Raw genomic sequence first — 20,822 nt, forward strand, 5'->3', positions numbered from 1 at the left:
CCGGGTTCAAGCAATTTTCTGCCACAGCCTCCCGAGTAGCTGGGATTACAGGCATGTGCCACCAAGCCCGGCTGATTTTTGTATTTTTTAGTAAAGACGGGGTTTCACCCTCTTGGCCAGGGTGGTCTTAAACTCCTGTTCTCATGATCCAACTGCCTCGCCTTCCCAAAGTGCTGGGATTACAGGCATGAGCCACTGCGCCGGGCCATTTAAAAAAAAAAAAAAAGCTGCAATTTTAAAACATTTGTTATTATATTCTTTTCATTTATGTATAGCCATGCAATATATTTTTTACAAATGCATATGACCTTATACACAAGATTGAATGGCCTAACTCAGCTCAGGGAGGAAGCCCCGCCTGAAAAGACTGCAGCCTAGTCACTCTTTCTTCAGCCCAACATCTAATCACATCTTCTGTCAATCAGGGCCTGAGAGGGTGGTGTTTTAAACGGTATTCAATCAGCAACGCTGGGTGGTGAACCGTCCAATCAGGCACGCAGCTGAAACGAACAGAAGAGTTTCCGGGATATGGCGGGCCGTTTGTGTCTCACAGCAGCCAGAGCTCCAGGTCCGGTCTTCACTCCTCTGGTTCTCCGCTACTAGAAGCCCAGCCTCTGTGGCCCCGTGACCTGCAGGCATTGGGAGATCCACAGCTAAGACTCTGGGACTCCCTATAAGCCTAGAAATGGTGAGAGTGCTGGGTCGGACATCCCGAGAGAGGGAAAGGAGTTGGTTGGATCCGGTGGGAATTGTCTGTGGTGGAACTTCGGCTTCCCCGCAGTCATCTCCAAAATCTGGGCCTGAGTTGTCTTTGCCCAGCTCGGCTTCAGTCCCCTTCAGCCATAAGACGGCGGCTGTGCCTACAGCCGGCTCCAGGCATCCTGTTTCTTCCTTGCGCAATGACTCTGCCCTGGCCTGGAGCTCTCTCTGGGCATCTTTGCACCCACAGCGCCGCGTCTTTCCCGGAATGTGCAGGGACCGCGGGTGGAGCGTCAGGGAAGAATCCTGACTTGGGGTGCGGGTTCATGAATGGAAAGAGCTTTGTTCCATGGGGTTCCCAGTTACTATTTTCTCCTATTAAAAGTTTATGGGAGTCTCAGCAAAAATATTAAAGAATTTAATCAAAGAGTGGTTCTAGAATTGTAGCACACCCAGCTATGTTTTGAAGTGTGTGTCAGGCCTCCACGTGCAAGCCGAGACCCAGAAAGTCTGAAGTCCTTCCAGCCTCAGCTAATCGCCTCCCACCCCCTGCCTGCATTCCCCATTATCTCTGATCGCCATTTTCACTGATCGCTCAGTGGAGCTTCACCTGCACCCCTGTGAATAAACAGCCATCTTGCTCACACAAAGCCTGTTTGCGGGGTTCCTTTATTCAAAGCTCGAGTTTTAACAGTTTATGGTCTGTGGGAGAGGCTTGAAGGAAAGTCATTTATAAAATGCAAGATGAAGAAAACCAAATTTAGTAATTAGTTAGGTACAGTTATGTGGTACTTTTTTTGTTTTTTTTGAGACCGAGTCTTGCTGCTTTTCTCAGGCTGGAGTGCAGTGGTGCGATCTCGGCTCACTGCAGCCTCCGTCTCCCAGGTTAACTCGATTTTTCTGCCTCAGCTTCTCAAGTAGCTGGGACTACAGGAGTAAGCCACTGCGCCTGGCTAATATTTTTGTTTGTTTGTTTTTTTAGTAGAGATGGGCTTCACCGTGTTTGACCAGGGTGGTCTTGAACTGCTGACCTTGTGATCCGCCTACCTTGGCCTCACAAAGTGCTGGGATTACAGGCATGAGCCACCATGCCTGACCTGTTATTCACTTCTTAAATTTTTTTTTTAATATTTAAATATTTTTCCACCTGGTGCCATGACTTGGATACTGTTAATCATTTTTTAACAGCAGCCATTCTGACTGGTGTGAGATGATATCTCATTGTAACTTTTTGTTTTGTTTTGTTTGCATTTCTCTAATGTGATGAGCATTTTTTTTTTTTTTTTTTTTTTTTTTTGAGACGGAGTTTCGCTCTTGTTACCCAGGCTGGAGTGCAATGGCGCGATCTCGGCTCACCGCAACCTCCGCCTCCTGGGTTCAGGCAATTCTCCTGCCTCAGCCTCCTGAGTAGCTGGGATTACAGACACGCGCCACTGTGCCCAGCTAATTTTTTGTATTAGTAGAGACGGGGTTTCACCATGTTGACCAGGATGGTTTCGATCTCTTGACCTCGTGATCCACCCGCCTCGGCCTCCCAAAGTGCTGGGATTACAGGCTTGAGCCACCGCGCCCGGCCTGTGATGAGCATTTTAAAAAACATTTTTGCTAGCCACATTTGTATTTTTTAAAATATCTGTTCATGTTTTTTGCCTACTTTTTAATGTGGTTCTTTGTTGTTTCCTTGTAAATTTGTTTAAGTGTCTTAATTATGCATATTTAATCTCTGTAAGAAAATAGTTTGCAATTTTTTTTTAATCTTGTAGATTGCTTAGTCTGTTAATATTTTCCTTTGCTGTGCAAAAGCTGTTTAATTTAATTAGGTTTCAATTAGGTTTCATTTGTCAATTTTTGCTTTTTAAGCAATTGCTTTTGGTGTCTTCGTCATGAAATCTTTGCTAGTTTCTCTGCCTAGAATGGTAGTTTCTAGGTTATTTATCTTCCAGTTTTTTTTTAAATTATAAGTTTTGCATTTAAGGCTTTAATTCATCTTGAGTTGATTTTTACATATGGTGTAAGGAAGGGGACCAGTTTTAATCTACATAATGCTAGCTAGTTGTTCCAGCACCATTTATTATATAGGGAATTATATAGGGAACTCTTCTCACATTCCTCTCATCAGCTTTGTCAAAGATTAGATAGCTGGCCCACCTCAGCCTCCAAAATGCTGGGATTACAGGTGTGAGCCACCGTGCCAGGCCATCAACACAGAAATTTTAAAGCCCCCTTTGAGAGTGTGGCTCATTAAGCATTTCAGACCTTGTTTAATGACCACTACAGTTATGTGAGAGGCTCCAGGTGTAAATAGAATCTGATGACAGAATCTGTAAGTGTAATCAAGCATCTTTTTTTTTTTTTTTTTTGAGACGGAGTTTCGCTCTTGTTACCCAGGCTAGAGTGCAATGGCGTGATCTCGGCTCACCGCAACCTCTGCCTCCTGGGTTCAAGCAATTCTCCTGCCTCAGCCTCCCGAGTAGCTGGGACTACAGGCACGTGCCACCATGCCTAGCTAATTTTTGTATTTTTAGTAGAGACGGGGTTTCACCTTGTTGACCAGGATGGTCTCGATCTCTTGACCTCGTGATCCACCCGCCTCGGCCTCCCAAAGTGCTGGGATTACAGGCGTGAGCCACCGCGCCCGGCTGTAATCAAGCATTTTAAGAGTGAGAGATCAAGGCCACAAAGCATCCAGGGCCATGACCACAACTATACCTACCATTAAATTGTGATATTGGAGTAGAATATTCTTGTTCTTCTTCCGAAGCTAGCTAATCAGGATACGTGATCCAGCTTCTGGAGTTCCACCAAGGCAGTTCCATTTTCTATTTAGAATCAGCCTGAGTTTCTCCAGCCTGATTTATCATTGTGCCATCAGCCCTAGGTCACTGGGAATCCTCTCACAATCAGCTAGATGCCTTTAAGACATTTGAGGATGTCCAGGGCAGAACTGTGTCAGGCTGACAAGAATGATTAATTCTGCTTCTGTATCAGTGTAAGACAAAGGAGTCGTCTTGTGCTGTCTTCTCCCTGATACAAGAGATAACTTTGGTTGGTACCCAGATGAGAGTTTCTGAAGTTTTCTGGTACTTGCATGAAAGACAGAGGCCTGGTGACTCAAATAAACTAATTGCTTCCATTACATATGGTCATTCAAAGAAAAAGATACAGCAGTCATGGTCCCTACCATGCAGGAACTTTTTCTTAGTCTAGACTAGCAACTGGATACATGATTAAATTAAGCATCATATGGTTGCTACAATGAATAGATGTGTGTGAAAAAAAAATTTGCATTTCCAAAAATGGTGAAAGAGAAAAAATTGTTTTTTTTTTTTTGGTTTGTTTTAGCTAAACGTGTGTCAGATGAAGAGCTGCGTACACTCTGCCTCCTGGAGTGCCAAGCATTTAGTTGCCACAAACCTTTACTTCTCTACTTGTGTTTCTTTTCCTCTAATGAGTTTGTTTTAATTAATTTTTAAAATTCTGTTAATAGTGAAGGGTCTCTGCTACATATTTATCTCCTTTATCTCAGAAACATCTCGGCACTTTCTAAATCATGGCTTTTTATATGCCATGCAGAATTCTCACCATGCATTTATAATCTGCAATATTAAAAATGTTGCCTTTTTGCTGTTGAACATGGGAAAATGTGGATACTCAAGACTCCTATTGGGGGAAAGCTGGGGTCCTTAGTAAAGATGGAGAACATGTAATGTTGAGGTTTCATCTGTGCTCTCCATTAGCTCTATGTGGAACAGGTTTAAGAAAATGCTTATTTAAACAGGGTGGCATTTATTACCCTGAAAGCTCAAACAAAAATTATTGAGAGATACATACTCTCTAGGGTGATAAAGTCTATTTTAAATTGTTATTAAAAATTACAGAACATAGAAGATATCTGCATCTTGAACTCTGCATAAATCTGATTTTGCAGTATGGTTAAATTCAGAGTATAATTTACTTTTTGAGGGGCAGTATCTCAGCAGTGATGATTTTTTTCTTCTCTGTGTATTAGCACGTCATAAAACTTTGTTCTAGTGCAGTTGATTTTAAAATTTGCTTAATTACTCTCTGAAATATTTATTTCACTATAGAGTTACTTATTTTTCTCATTATTAAATATCTTTCTTTCTTTTTTTTTTTTTTTTTGTTTTTTGAGACGGAGTTTCGCTCTTGTTACCCAGGCTGGAGTGCAATGGCATGATCTCGGCTCACCGCAACCTCCACCTCCTGGGTTCAGGCAATTCTCCTGCCTCAACCTCCTGAGTAGCTGGGATTGCAGGCACGTGCCACCATGCCCAGCTAATTTTTTGTATTTTTAGTAGAGACGGGGTTTCACCATGTTGACCAGGATGGTCTCGATCTCTTGACTTCGTGATCCACCCGCCTCAGCCTCCCAAAGTGCTGGGATTACAGGTGTGAGCCACTGCTCCCGGCCTTTAAATACCTTGCTTAATGTAGCTAAAGAAGAGCTGTGCATAAACCATCACATTTAATCTGGCAGCTGCCTTTTTATTTTTTTCATATCTCTGTCTCTGAAAAATAAAGACTCTTATCTTTGTTTACAGGTCAAAAAAATGGGGTAAATCACAGGCTCTTCCACTTACTGGATGTTTTGCAAAATATTATTTTTGGGCCAAACACATTGACATTACTAGTGAGCTTGTTAGAAGTTCAGAAACTCATATACAATTGCATAAAAGAGTTTAGGAACTGGAAAAAAAATAGAAATTCAGAAACTCAGACTTTATTTCAGATCTTTTTTTTTAAAGGAGTTTTATATTTTATATATATATATATATATTTTTTTTTTTTTTTTTTTTTTTTTAGTTAGAGTCTCACTCTGTCACCAGGACAGAGTGCAATGGGGTGATCTTGGCTCACTGCAACCTCTGCACCTCCCAGGTTCAAGCAATTCTCCTGCCTCAGCCTCCCGAGTAGCTAGGATTATAGGCATGTGCCACCTCGCCCAGCTAATTTTTGTATTTTTAGTACAGACGGGGTTTCACCATATTGGTGAGGCTGGTCTGGAACTCCTGACCTCATGATCTACCTGCCTTGGCCTTCCAAAGTGCTGTGATTACAGGCATTAGCTACCTTGCCCCATTCAGATCTTCTTAAAAAAAAAAAAATCTGCACAAGATCTCCAGTTCAATTTACACATTAAAACTTAAGAGGTGCCTTTTTTTTTTTTTTTAATTTTATTTTAGGTTTTGGGATTTTTTTTTTTTTTTAAGATTGAGTTTGGCCCTGTTTCCCAGGCTGGAATGCGGTGGTGAGATCTTGACTCACTGCAACCTCCACCTGCTGGGTTCAAGCAACTCTCTGGCCTCAGCCCCCCAAGCACCTGGGACTATAGATGCTTGCCACCATGCCCATTAATTTTTTGTATTTTTAGTAGAAACAGGGTTTCACCATGCTGGCCAGGCTGGACTCCTGACCTCGTGATCCTCTCTTCTCAGCCCCCAGAGTGCTGGGATTACAGGTGTGAGCCACCTCACCTGGTCTTAAAAGGTGCCTTCTAATTCAGCATGTCTTTTCTGTCTGAAACGTATGCACAACTCACTCTTTGTGATTCAAATATAGCACTAAAAATGTACATGTTTGTGTTTACGCCTTTAGTTTTATACTTTATTCTTCATAAAACTATTATATATACACTGGTGTTGTGGATGTTGTAACAGTCTCTTTTCTCAGAGTTAGAGAATACATGGCCGGGTGTGGTGGCTCATGCCTGTAATCCAAGCACTTTGGAGGCCAAGGAGGGCGGATCACCTGAGGTCAGGAGTTCAAGACCAGCCTGACCAATATGATGAAACCCCGTCTTAAAAAACAAGAAACAAAAAAAACGGCCGGGCGCAGTGGCTCACGCCTGTAATCCCAGCACTTTGGGAGGCCGAGGCGGGTGGATCACGAGGTCAACAGATCGAGACCATCCTGGTCAACATGGTGAAACCTCGTCTCTACTAAAAATACAAAAAATTAGCTAGGCATGGTGGCGCGTGCCTGTAATCCCAGCTACTCAGGAGGCTGAGGCAGGAGAATTGCCTGAACCCAGGAGGCGGAGGTTGCGGTGAGCCGAGATCGCGCCATTGCACTCCAGCCTGGGTAACAAGAGCGAAACTCTGTCTCAAAAAAGTAAAAAAAAATTGAATACATTAGAAAATATTTCTGTGTTAAAAATTGTTCGACAATTTTAGTTATTCCTGTAAGTCAGAAACAATTTTCTTTACTCTCTCATTTAACCTTAACTTAAATAATAAATTCTGCCCATGGACACTTGTAAATGTGTGTGTGTGTGTGTGTGTGTGTGTGTGTGTGTGTGTGTTTTTTTCAGGGGCCTTTGACATTTAGGGATGTGGCCATAGAATTCTCTCTGGAGGAGTGGCAATGCCTGGAAACTGCACAGCAAGATTTGTATAGACGAGTGATGTTAGAGAACTACAGGAACCTGGCTTTCTTAGGTGAGAATAATGTTAATACATAATTTCTTATATGCCCTAAAGGTTTCATTTCTCTATTTTTTTTTTTTTTTTTTTTTTATTGAGGTGGAGTTTCGCTCTTGTTACCCAGACTGGAGTGCAATGGCGTGATCTCGGCTCACCGCAACCTCCGCCTCCTGGGTTCAAGCAATTCTCCTGCCTCAGCCTCCCGAGTAGCTGGGATTACAGGCATGCGCCACCATGCCCAGCTAATTTTTGTATTTTTAGTAGAGACGGGGTTTCACCTTGTTGACCAGGATGGTCTCAATCTCTTGACCTCGTAATCCACCCACCTCGGCCTCCCAAAGTGCTGGGATTACAGGTGTGAGCCACCATGCCCGGCCTCATTTCTCTATTTTTGTAGAATATTTTTTGGTAATTTATGCTTTCCATAAATGAATTTCTAATTCCTGTTTTCAAAAAATCTTGAATTGTTCATGTAGAAAAAAATTCTTCAAGATATTTTATTTTGGCCTGAACTTTTTACATTCCTGAGCTGGTCTGTATCCTTCACTCTAGAGTAGTGGTAATTCAGAAATTTAGTGGTATAAAGTATTGTTGACCCTATGTAAAAGTTACTTGCCACCACTACTTTTTGACTCATGAGTACAGGGTAGTGAAATGAAGAACCTACAAATTTAAAATGTTTTCTAAATGTTAAGAACTTTCTGTCATTAAGTAGTATTTTGGGGTTAATTTTCTAGAATATTCTATGACATCTTCTTTACCAAGCATGATACTAGATTGATAATTATAGAATATGAGCAAGATTCATGTAGTTTATTTTTAATAAAGCAGGTATTGCTGTCTCTAAGGCAGATCTGATCACCTGTCTGCAGCAAGGAAAAGATCCCTGGAATATGAAGAGACACAGTATGGTTGCCAAACTCCCAGGTAGGTGAGAGTGAATAAAACAGTTGACATAGTTGAAAGGTTGGAAGATAAAAAAAAAAAAAAAAAGTCAGTCCCTACAATGTGATTTGGGAAGCTGTGTTCTAAAGTAAATAGTTTCTGGGAAGCCTCAGGTGTTTGTGTGTTTTGTTGTGTTGTTGTTCTCACATAGGACCATCTTCTGTCTTATGCTTTCAAATTTTCAAAGGCGTCTACTTTCCCTTCATTGATCTTCCTTCAAGTTTACAGTAAGAGCCAAAGTCCTCTTCATGGCATACAAAAGACTGCATAATCTGACCGCTTTTTCATTGTTTTGGGGTATCACACAGATATCTGCATGATTTTGAGAAAGTTTATGTTAAATTATCTTTTTAGTTCTCTTTTTGCATCATGTATAAAATGTGTGAGAGTAGTGGTCTCTGTTCATTTTTTTTTTTTTTTTTTGAGACGGAGTTTCACTCTTGTTACCCAGGCTGGAGTGCAATGGCACGATCTTGGCTCACCGCAATCTCCACCTCCTGAGTTCAAGCAATTCTCCTGCCTCAGCCTCCTGAGTAGCTGGGATTACAGGCGCACACCACCATGCCCAGCTAATTTTTGTATTTTTAGTAGAGACAGGGTTTCATCATGTTGACCAGGATGGTCTCCATCTCTTGACCTCATGATCCGCTTGTCTCAGCCTCCCAAAGTGCTGAGATTACAGGCATGAGCCACCACGCCTGGACCCCCCCACTTTTTTTTTTTTTTTTTGAGATGGAGTCTTGCCCTGTCATCCAGGCTGGAGTGCAGTAGTGCGATCTCATCTCAGCTCACTGTAACTTCTGCCTCCCTACGTGTGCCACGACACCCGGCTAATTTTGTAGTTTTAATAGACTGGGTCTCTCCATGTTGGTCAGGGCGGTCTCAAACTCCTAACCTCAGGTGATCCACCCACCTCGGCCTCCCAGGTTGCTGGAATTAGAGACATGACCCACTATGCCTGGCCTCTATGGGTTTTTATAATTTTCTGCACATTCCATCCTTTTTTTTATTACTACATTCTTAAAATATAGTTTGAAATTATAAAGTATGTTGTCCCTTAGCATTTGTTTTTTCCTTAGGATTGCTTTGGCTATTTGAAGTTTTTTGTAGTTTCTTGTAAATTTTAAAATTGCAGTTTTTATTACTGCAAAAAAAAAAAAAATGCTACTGGAATTTTGATAGGAATTTTTTTGAATCTATAGAATACTTTAGAGAACATGGTACCTTAACAATATTTATTCATTGAATCCATAAATATGAAATATTTTAAAATTTGTGTCTTCTCTAATTTCTTTTATTGATTTTTTTGTTGTTGTTTTTTTGTTTTTTAGACAGAGTTTCCCTCTTATTTCCCAGGCTGGAGTGCAGTGGCACAATCTTATCTCACTTCTGCCTCCCAGAGTCAAGTGATTCTCCTGTCTCAGCCTCATGGGTAGCTGGGATTACAGGCGCCCACCACCATCCCCAGCTAATTTTTGGTATTTTTAGTAGAGACAGGGTTTCACCATGTAGACCACGTTGTTCTTGAACTCCTGAATTCAGACCATCCCCCTGCCTCAACCTTTCAAAGTGCTGGGATTGCAGGTGTGAGCCACTGCACCCAGTGTCTTTTATTGATTTATATCTTTCATTGTAAAGATTTTTTGCCTCTTTGGTTAAATTCTTAGAAATTCATTATTTTAATTCCATTTTATTTTATTTTATTATTTATTTATTTATTTAAAGACTGGGTTTCACCATGTTGGTCAGGCTGGTCTTGAACTCCCGATCTCAGGTGATCCACCCGCCTTGACCTCCAAAGTGCTTGAATTACAGGCATGAGCCACCACGCCTGGCCTTCCATTTTATTTTTATTTCGATTTTTGAGACAGAGTCTTGCTGTGTCACCCAGGCTGGAGTGCAATGGCATGATCTTGGCTCACTGCAACCTCTGTCTTCTGAGTTCAAGCAATTCTCCTGCCTCAGCCTCCTAAGTAGCTGGGACTATAGGTGTCCACGACCATGCCCGGCTTGTTATTACTATTATTATTATTATTATTATTGTATTTTTAGTAGAGATGGGGTTGGCCATCTGGTCTTGAACTCCTGGCCTCGTCATCTGCCCATCTCAGCCTCCCAAACTGCTGCGATTATAGGCATCAGCCACTGCACCCATCTTTAATTCTATTTTTAAAAGGATTATTTTCTTGGCTGGCACAGTGCCTGAGGCCTGTAATCCCAGCACTTTTGGAGGACAAAGCAGGTGGATCACTTGAGTTCAGGAGTATTCAAGACCGGTCTGGCCTGTATGGTCCTACTGAAAACATAAAACTTTAGCCACGTGTGTTGGTGGGCACCCATAATTCCAGCTACTAGGGGGTCAGAAGCAGGAAAATTGCTTGAACTAGAAAAGCAGAGGTTGCAGTGAGCTGAGATTGTGCCATTGCACTCCAGCCTGGGCCACAGAATGAGACTCAGTCACCAAAAAACAAAAAAAGATTTTTTTTCTCTCTCTTTTTTTGATTTCAGAATCATGCCCCTCAGATTGGATTTTTTTTTTTTTTTAAATAAATAAAGATGGGGTTTTACCATGATGGCTAGGCTGGTCTTGAACTCCTGACCTCAGGTGATCCACCCACCTTGGCCTCCCAAAGTGCTAGGATTATAGGCATGAGCCACCATGCCTGGCCAAAAAAAGATTTTTAATTTTGTTAATTTACTGAGTGTATTTATTAGTATAGCCAATTCAATATAGTGTCTTTTCTTTTTTTGTTGTTTTTTTGAGATATAATCTCAGTCCATCAGCAGGCTGGAGTGTAATAGCGTGATATTGGCTCACTGCAACCTCCTCCTCCTGGGTTCAAGCTGTTCTCCTGCCTCAGCTTCCCTAGTAGTTGGGACTACAGATGTGCACCACCATGTCTAGCTAATTTTTGTATTTTTAGTAGAGATGGGGTTTCACCATGTTGGCCAGGATAGTCTCAATCTCTTGACCTCATGATCCACCCACCTTGCCCTCCCAAAGTCCTGGGATTACAGGCGTGTGCCACTGTGCTCGGCTGTCTATGTTTTTTTATGTATGAGATTATTCCACAAACAGCAACTTTTTACTTATTTGTCTTCAATTTCAGTGGCTTTTAAAAAATGCTTTTTATTCATTATTCTGCCACGTATTTCCAGTTCTATGTTAGAATAGAAGCATTGATAATGGGCACGATATAGTTTTATATTGGTGTCTGTGAGTTTGAAAAAGCAAACAACTCCTCAAGTTTTCATAAATTGATTTCAGGAGGTAAAAATATTCTTTTGTTGGGTTCCCAGGGTTCTGAAATGCCTCCTGGGTTCATAGTGGAGTAGGGTTGTAACTTGGTCACAAAGCTTCTGGGTCTGCACTAGGGTCCACATTTAGTGGGCTTGTTACAAAGGGCTTAGGTAGTTGTAATTCTTAATTATTTTTGGTAGATTAAATATCCTTCAGGACTTTTATCTGTGGAGCAGACACTAGGGCAGGTTTCTACAGTCAGTTCCATATACAATGGCCCTTATTTCAGGATGTGAGTGAGTATGGCTTTCACTGAGTGCCAGGGAGAATTTCCACAGGTCACTGTGTGGGTTTTTAGGTAGCAGAACTGGCCATGAACTGTTACCCATGGAACTGGACTGAGTTATTGAACTGCTTCAGGGACCACAGTAAATACCAAGGTCTGTAAGCCTGCCCACATGGCTGCAAATAGATATCTTCCTCCAAGTCTCTGGGAGGGCAGGGCCTCTCCCAAACTGTAACTGGGAGGAGTTTGGAATGGCTTCAGAATAACTTCAGTATTCTCAGTGAGACCAAGTTGGTTGGGCCATTTCTTGATCTGTAGCCAAGACCAGGGGTCCTGTAGTTTCCTACTTGAATGAGGACCTGCCCTCTGTAAAGGAACACTTGTCAATCTTGGGCTTTAGCAGAGTTTCACAACTCCCTCCCTAAATCTCAAAGCTCTCTTAAAGGCATTTATTTTGGAGACAAGGTCTTACTTTATAACCCAGGCTGGTCTTGAAATCCTGGCCTGAAGCAGTTCTCCAACCTCAGTGTACCATGTAGTTGTCATTATAGATTTGAGCTGTGATGCTTGGCTCTCTCATAAGGCATTTACTTAAGAAATGGCTGAAGCATTTTCTTGCTGTGGGAGAGATAAGCAAATAGAGCACTTTTCATTTTTTTATCTTAGTGATGTTCCTCTGGCTATACATTTTTATTTTCTACTTCAAACTTTTCTGTATTGTAGGTTCAGACATTAAGGACACTATGCCAGCATTTACATGTTATGCCTAAAGTAATTTAGATAATTGGTAGTCACTCCATGTTTACTGAAATACTTAAAAATTTAAATTTGCTGCAGGAAAAAAAAAAAACAGGATTTTTCCCTACCTTCTTCAGCATAAATCTAAATGATAACGTAATTTGTTGCTAAATATTCCTTCCTTCCTTCCTTCCTTCCTTCCTTCCTTCCTTCCTTCCTTCCTTCCCTCCCTCCCTCCCTCCCTCCCTCCCTCCCTCCCTCCCTCCTTCCTTCCTTCCTTCCTTCCTTCCTTCCTTCCCGGAGTTTTGCTCTTGTTACCCAGGCTGGAGTGCAATGGCACAATCTCGGCTCACTGCAGCCTCCGCCTCCTGGGTTCAGGCAATTCTCCTGCCTCAGCCTCCTGAGTAGCTGGGATTACAGGCACGCACCACCATGCCCAGCTAATTTTTTGCATTTTTAGTAGAGACGGGGTTTCACCATGTTGACCAGGATGGTCTCGATCTCTTGACCTTGTGATCTACCCGCCTTGGCCTCCCAAAGTGCTGGGATTACAGGCATGAGCCACCGCGCCCGGCAATTGTTTTGTAGTTTTACCAGAGATGGGGTTTCACCATGTTGGCCGGGCTGGTCTCGAACTCTTGAATTCAGGTGATCCACCTGTCTGGGCCTCCCAAAGTGCTAGGCTTACAGACATGAGCCACTATGCCCGGCCACTCATTTCAATTTAATACTTATTTATTCAAAGTTTCTCGGGCCGGATGTGGTGGCTCACACCTGTAATCCCAGCACTTTGGGAGGCCGAGGTGGGTGGATTACGAGGTCAAGATATCGAGACCATCCTGGTCAACATGGTGAAACCCTGTCTCTACTAAAAATACAAAAATTAGCTGGGTGTGGTGGCATGCGCCAGTAATCCCAGCTACTCAGGAGGCTGAGGCAGGAGAATTGCTTGCACCCAGGAGGCGGAGGTTGCGGTGAGCTGAGATCACGCCATTGCACTCCAGCCTGGGTAACAAGAGCGAAACTCCATCTCAAAAAAAAAAAAAAAAAAAAATTTCTCATCAGAATATTTTAAGTATACTCCATTCTTTCTCAAATTTTATTGCCACATAGTGCATGCCAGTGATTCAAAATACCTGCCGTTCATGCATACACAGTTACAGTCAAATACTATAGTTAGACAAATTGTTTAATGGTGCATTAATGTTGCATACCAAATATTGTAAGTAAATATGTCTTTTATTGCTATGCAGTTTCATGTTAGTGTTTTTTTTAGTGTAGGTTTCTTAACATCAGCTTATTGTGTTTTTTGTTTTTTCTTACATATTTTAATTTTAGTCAATTTACAATTCTCTTTCTACACTTTAAGTCAATGTGAGGTTTAAATAAAAGATAAATCAGCCATATGTCTATCACAGTCAGATTATATATGTGTGTTTATCTATAATTACAATCGGAATATTGGTTATGGCTTACCTTGTATATATTCTTTCTTAGCTGATTTTCAGTGGTTGTTTCATCTTGTCTAAGTGAGTAGTCATGAAAATATTTTCACCATTTCTTATTTTCATGATGTGTTTAATGATGAATATATATTTCCTTTGTGTGAGATAAACACTTCTGTGATTTGAAGGTAATATTTGTTTTTTTTTTGTTTTTTTTTGTTTGTTTGTTTGTTTTTTTGAGATGGAGTTTCGCTCTTGTCACCCAGGCTGGAGTGCAATGGCGCGATCTCGGCTCACCGCAACCTCCGCCTCCTGGGTTCAGGCAATTCTCCTGCCTCAGCCTCCAGAGTAGCTGGGATTACAGGCACGTGCCACCGTGCCCAGCTAATTTTTTGTATTTTTAGTAGAGACAGGGTTTCACCATGTTGACCAGGATGGTCTCGATCTCTTGACCTCGTGATCCACCCGCCTCGGCCTCCCAAAGTGCTGGGATTACAGGCTTGAGCCACCGCGCCCGGCCCTGAAGGTATTATTTGAAAAGATTTATAATTCTATGTTTTTTTCCAGTTTTTCTTTTAGAAAATTAATTGTTTTAAAATCACATAACATAAAATTTCACATCTTGAATCTATTTAAGTGTACATTTCAGGGCCAGAGATTTGAGTGGTTCACATCTGTAGTTTCATAAATTTGAGAGGCTAAGACAGAAAGATCACTTGAGCCCAAAAGTTTAAGACCAGCCTGGAAAAAAATAAAAAATAAAAAAATAAAAGACCAGCCTGGGCAACATATGAAAATTTCCTCTTTACAAAAAATTTTTTAAAAATAGACAGCCATTGTGGTGTGCACCTGTGGTTCCAGATACTTGGGAGATTTGAGAGGGGAGGGTTACTTGAGCCTGGAAGTTTGAGGCTGAAGTGAGTCTTAATTGTGCCACTTCACTTCAGCTTGAGTGACAGAGACCCTCTCTCAAAAAGGTTTACATTTCAGGCATGTTAAATATATTCACATTGTTATGCAAAAGCCTTCTAAAAGTTTTACGTCTTGTGAAACTAAAACTCAGTACCCATTAAGCAATAACAATCCATTTGCCCTCTTCCCAGCCCTTGACCAACACACTTCCAATTTCTGTGTTTGTAAGTGTGACTACTTAAGATAGCTTGTCTAAGTGGAATCATACAGTATCCATCACTTTGTTGCTGGCTTATATAAGTGACACAGTATTTGAATAATTTATCTTAAAGTGTGATAAGATTTTCTGTTTTTATACTGAATAATATTCCCTTGTATGTATATGTTACATTTTTTATGTGTTTATAAATCAAGAGGCATCTGAGTGGCTTCAGCCTTTTGGCTGTTGTGAATAAGAATACAATAAATATGGATGTTCAAATATGTCTTCCAGGTCTTGTATTGAATATTTGGGCTATAGATTAATAAATGAAATTGCTGTGTTTGATGATAACTCCATCTTAATTATTTGAGAACATTTTAATATAATGACTGCATCTTTGTTTTCTACTAACTGTCAACATAGGTTTTATTTTTATTGCATCATGAACAGATTTGGTGTTTTTAAACATTTTATAGTGGCCACTGTAATGGGTGTGAGGCAATTTTGTTTTCCATTGTTATTTTTATGTGTTTCTCTACAAATTATTAATTTTATGTTTCATTTCAAATACTTTATTCCATTTGTGTTTTTTTTTTTTTAAGATGGAGTCTCACTCTGCTGCCCAGGCAGGAATGCCGTGGTGCGATAGTTCACTGCAATCTCTGCCTCCCAGGTTTAAGCAATTCTTCTGTCTCAGCCACTGGAGTAGCTGGGACTACAGGTGGGCACTTCCATACCTGGCTAATTTTTGTATTTTTAAGTAGAGGCTAGATTTCACCATGTTGGACAGGCTGGTCTCAAACTCCTGACCTTGTGATCTACCTGTCTTGGCCTCTCAAAGTGCTGGGATTACAGGTGTGAGACACCATACCTGGCCTATTTGTATTATTTTGATAAAATATTGTTCAATGTGTTGCTCATTTCTAAATCAATTTGTTTAGCTTTATTGTTCAGTTTTTAAAGTTTATATATTGTAAATATTAACTAATATCACATGTGATTTGCAGATATTTTCATCTATTTCCTAGAAGGCATTTTTACTCAATTGAATATAGTTTTTTTATGTCCAGAAATTTTAAGTATAGTGTAGTTATATATATATATATATATATATATATATATATATATATATATATATATTTGCTCTTAATGCACTGAATGTCATATCTAAGAAAATGGTGCCTAGAGGCCGGGTGCGGTGGCTCAGGCCTGTAATCTCAGAACTTTGGGAGGCCGAGGCAGGTGGATCACCTGAGGTCAGGAGTTTGAGACCAGCCTGGCCAACATGGCAAAACCTCATCTTTATAAGAAATACAAAAATTAGCCGGGCATGGTAGTGGGTACCTGTAATCCCAGGTACTCAGGAGGCTGAGGCAGGGGAATGACTTAAACCCAGGAGGTGGAGGTTGCAATAAGCAAAGATCACGACACTGAACTCCAGCCTGGATGACAGAGAAAAACCCTGTTTCAAAAAAAGAAAAGAAAATGGTGCCTAGACTCATATCATGTCTTTTTTATAGAGATTTTTTTTAATGTCTAAGTATTTTTTAAATTATTTATATGTGGTTCAAGGATGTGATCCAACTTTATTTTATTTGTGTTGATTACAGTTTTTAACATTTTTTGAGGAAATTATCTTTTCTCTATTATGTGCTCATGGCAACTTTAGGAAAGATGTAATGATTTACAGAAGGCTTCATTTCTGAGCTATTCTGTTCTTTTATCCTTTTATCCTAGTTTGTATCAGTATCACACTGTTTTGGTTACTATAACTTTTAATATGTTTTAAAATCAGAAATTATAATGTATCTTCATTCTTTTTCATGGATGTTTTGCTACATATAGCTTAAAATCAAATTTTAAAAGGTTAAACAATATTTCTGTATTAAAACTGTGTTTTTTTGTTTTTGTCTTTGTTTTTTTCTTGAGATGGAGTTTTGTTCTTTTTCCCAGGTTGGAGTGCAGTGGTGTGATTTCGGCTCACTGCAACCTTCACCTTCCAGTTTCAAGTGATTCTCCTTTCTCAGACTCCAAAGTAGATGGGATTACAGGCTCCTGCCACTACACGCAGCTAAGTTTTGTATTAGTAAAGACAGGGTTTCAAGATCTTAACCAGGCTAGTCTCAAACTTCTGACCTCATGATCTGCCTGCCTCAGACTCCCAACGTGCTGGGATTACAGGCAGGAGCCACTGCCTTTCATGCTATTGTGGTTTTTATAGATGATATTTAAGTTGTTCACCACTGTAGATTGTACTGACATTTTAACACAATTGAATTTTTTGACCCCTGACCAAGAATATGATGAAGTGATGAAGAGTGTGTTTCAGTTTTCTTTCTTTCTCTTTCTTTTCCTTCCTTCCTTTCTTTTTTCTTTTTCTTTCCCTCCTTCCCTCCTTCCTTCCCTCCCTCCCTCTCTCCCTTCCTCCCTTCTTTCCTTCCTCCTCTTCTCTTTTCTTCTTTTCTTTTCTTTCAACATAGGGTTTTTTTTTTTCTGTTGCCCAGGCTAATTTCAAACTCCTGGGCTCAAGCAGTCCTGCTGCCTCAGCCTCCCAAAATGCCAGTATTACAAGTGTGAGCTACCACATTCAGCCTGTGTGTTTTATTTATTATTGGATTTACCACTTTTATTTTTTATTTTAATTCTTAGTTTTATTCAGTTTTGGTAAGAAAACACACAGTGTATGATTTTGGTACTAAATGTGTTTGTTGTTTTTGTTTTGAGACAGGATCAAACTTGTCGCTCAGGGTGGCGTATAGTGGCATCATTTTGGCTCACTGCAACCTCAGCCTCCTTGATTCAAATGATCTTTTTACCTAAGCCTCCCAGGTAGCTGAGATTACAGACATGGGCCAACCATGCCTGGTTAATTTTTCAATTATCTGTAGGAACAGGGTCTCACTCTCTTATCCAGGTTGGTCTCAAACGTCTGGTTCCAAGTGATTCCCTCACTTTCATCTTCCAAATTGTTATGATTATAGGTATTAGCCACTACCCCCAGCTGGTATTCTTTAATAAGACTTGCTGTATTTCCTAACAGAATACATCAGGTGCAACTAAGAATATTGAGTATTCTTTGGCTTTTGAGTGGAAAGTTTTGTATATGTCTGTTAAGCCTAGTTGGTCTATGGTATGGTTTGGATGTCCATGTTCTGCAAACCTGATGCTACAATGTAATCCTAAGTGTTGGATGTGGAACCTGCTGAGAAGTGTTTAGGTCATGGAGGCAAGTTTCGCATAAATACCTTGGCACCATCTTTTTAGTAATTAAAAAGTTGTTCCTCCATTAATTCAAATGGGAGCTGGTTCTTAAAAGAATGTGGCTTCTTCACCTCACACTTGCTGTAATTTTAGGAGGCTGAAGTGGGTGGATCATGATGTCAGGAGTTTGAGACCAGCCTAGCCAACATGGTGAGGCCCCGTCTCTCCTAAAGATACAAAAAATAAGCCGGCATGGTGGCATGCACCTGTGTAATTCCACTTGCTCCAGAGGCTGAGGCAGGACAATTGCTTGAACCCAGGAGGCAGAGGTTGCCGTTACTTGAGATTGCACTATGGCACTCTAGCCTGGGTGACAGGGTGAGACTTCATTTAAAAATAAGAAAAAAGACCTCACTGTGTCAACCAGGCTGGTTTGCAGTGGAATGATCACAACTCACTGCAGCCTCAACCTCCTAAGCTCACATGATCTAATTTCACCTTCTTGACTGTCTAGGTTGCAAATATATGTCATCAGGGGCTGGGTGGAGTGGCTCAGGCCTGTAACCCCAGCAGTTTGGGAGGCTACGGCGGGCAGATCACCATGAGGTCAGATGTTCAAGTCTAGATGGCCAAATGATGAGACCTCATCTCTACTAAGAATACAAAATTAGAATAAAAAAACTAAGAATAAAAAATTAGCCAGGTGTAGTGCATGTGCCTGTATTATCAGCTACTTGGGAGGATGAGGCAGGAAAATAACTTGAACCCAGGAGGCAGAGGTTGCAGTGAGCAGAGATCATATCAATGCACTTCAGCCTGAGTGACCAGGATGAGACTGCATCTCAAAAAAAACAAAGTGCCATCACGCCCAGCAAGTTTTTGTTGTTGTTGTTGTTGTTGTTTTGGTAGTGGTAGAGACAGGATTTTGCCATGTTGTCCATTCTGGTCTTAAACTCCTGAGTTAAAGTGTTCAGCCCCACCTTGACCTCTCAAAGTCCTGAGCTTACATTTTTTTATTAAGTAGTTTAATTAACATTTTTTAAAATGGTTGCTTAAAGAGATGAAGTTACTATTACCAGTATTGTAATTATTGGCTTATTTTTTATTCTATTTTATTTTAAATTCTGGGGTATATGTGCAGGACATGCAGGTTTGTTACAGGTAAAGATGTGCCATGGTGGTTTACTGCACCTATCAACCCATCACCTAGGTATTAAGCCCTGCATGCATTACCTATTTATCCTGATTCTCTCTCTCTCTCCCACAACAGGCCCCAGTGTGTGTTGTTCCCCTTCATATGTCCATGTGTTCTTACTGTTCAGCTTCCACTGATAAGTGAGAACATTTGGTGTTTGTTTTTCTGTTCCTGCATTAGTTTGCTAAGGATAATGGTTTCCAGCTTTATCCATGTCCCTGCAAAGTACATGAGCTTTATTTATTTTTTTTATGGCTGCATAGTATTTTATCACAGATATGTTCCACATTTTCTTTATCCAGTCTATCATTGATGGGCATTTGTATTAATTCCAAGTCTTTGCTGTTGTGAATAGTGCTGCAATGAACATACACATCCATGTATCTTTATAATGGAATAATTTACATTTTTTGGGTTTATACCTAGTAATGAGATTGCTGGGTCAAATGATATGTCTGGTGTTAGGTCTTTGAGGAACCACCATACTGTCTTCACATTTTTGTAAATGTGTTCAAGTTTCCTATAAACTCTGGATATTAACCTTTGTTAGCTGGTTAGATTGCAAAAATGTTATCTCATCCTGTAGGTTGTTTGTTCACTCTAATGACAGTTTCTTTTGCTGTGCAGAAGCTCTTTAATTTAATTAGATCCCATTTATCAATGTTTATTTTTGTTGAAATTGCTCTTGAAGTTTTCATCATAAAATTTTGGCTATTGCCTGTGTTTTAAATGATATTGCCTAGATTTTCTTCTAGGGTTCTTACACATTTGGGTTTCACATTTAAGTCTATAATCCATCTTAAGTTAGGTTTATCAGAGATATTGGCTTTAATTTTTTTTTTTTTTTTGTAATATCTCTGCCAGGTTTTGGTATCAGAATGATGCTGACCTCATAGAATGAATTAAGAAGTTCCTCCTTTTCTATCATTCTCATTGGTTTCAAAGACTTTCTTGATTTCTGATTTAGCTTTTTATTTTTATTTTTTTTTTTTGAGACGGAGTTTCGCTCTTGTTACCCAGGCTGGAGTGCAATGGCGCGATCTCGGCTCACCGCAACCTCCGCCTCCTGGGTTCAGGCAATTCTCCTGCCTCAGCCTCCTGAGTAGCTGGGATTACAGGCACGCACCACCATGCCCAGCTAATTTTTTGTATTTTTAGTAGAGATGGGGTTTCACCATGTTGACCAGGATGGTCTCGATCTCTTGACCTCGTGATCCACCCGCCTCGGCCTCCCAAAGTGCTGGGATTACAGGTGTGAGCCACCGCACCCGGCCCTTAACTTTTTATTTACCGAGAAGCCATTTAGGAGCAAGTTGTTCAAGTTCCATGTTATTGAGTGATTGTGAGTGAGGTTTTTTGTTTGTTTGTTTTCTGAGACAAATTTTTGCTCTTTCACCTAGGCTGGAGTGCAGTGGCTTGATCTAGGCTCATTGCAATCTCTGCCTTCCAGTTTCTTTTTTTTTTTTTTTTTTTTTTTTTTTTTTGAGACGGAGTTTCGCTCGTTACCCAGGCTGG

At 40.5% G+C, this 20,822-nt stretch overlaps 1 long non-coding RNA gene across 1 annotated transcript; it reads left to right on the plus strand.

The window, feature by feature from the left end:
* Positions 1-449: 449 nt before the first annotated feature.
* LOC135276770 (uncharacterized) lies at positions 450-20,750 on the plus strand. Its single transcript, XR_010344323.1, has 5 exons — positions 450-688; positions 7,031-7,157; positions 7,974-8,069; positions 15,514-15,632; positions 16,865-20,750. It is a non-coding gene; the product is annotated as an uncharacterized LOC135276770 (long non-coding RNA).
* The last annotated feature ends 72 nt before the right edge of the window (positions 20,751-20,822 follow it).

This window comes from Aotus nancymaae, unplaced genomic scaffold (genome assembly GCF_030222135.1).
Source record: "Aotus nancymaae isolate 86718 unplaced genomic scaffold, 86718_ANA_hifiasm-v0.15.2.pri h1tg000028l, whole genome shotgun sequence".
Taxonomy (NCBI): Eukaryota; Metazoa; Chordata; class Mammalia; order Primates; family Aotidae; genus Aotus; species Aotus nancymaae.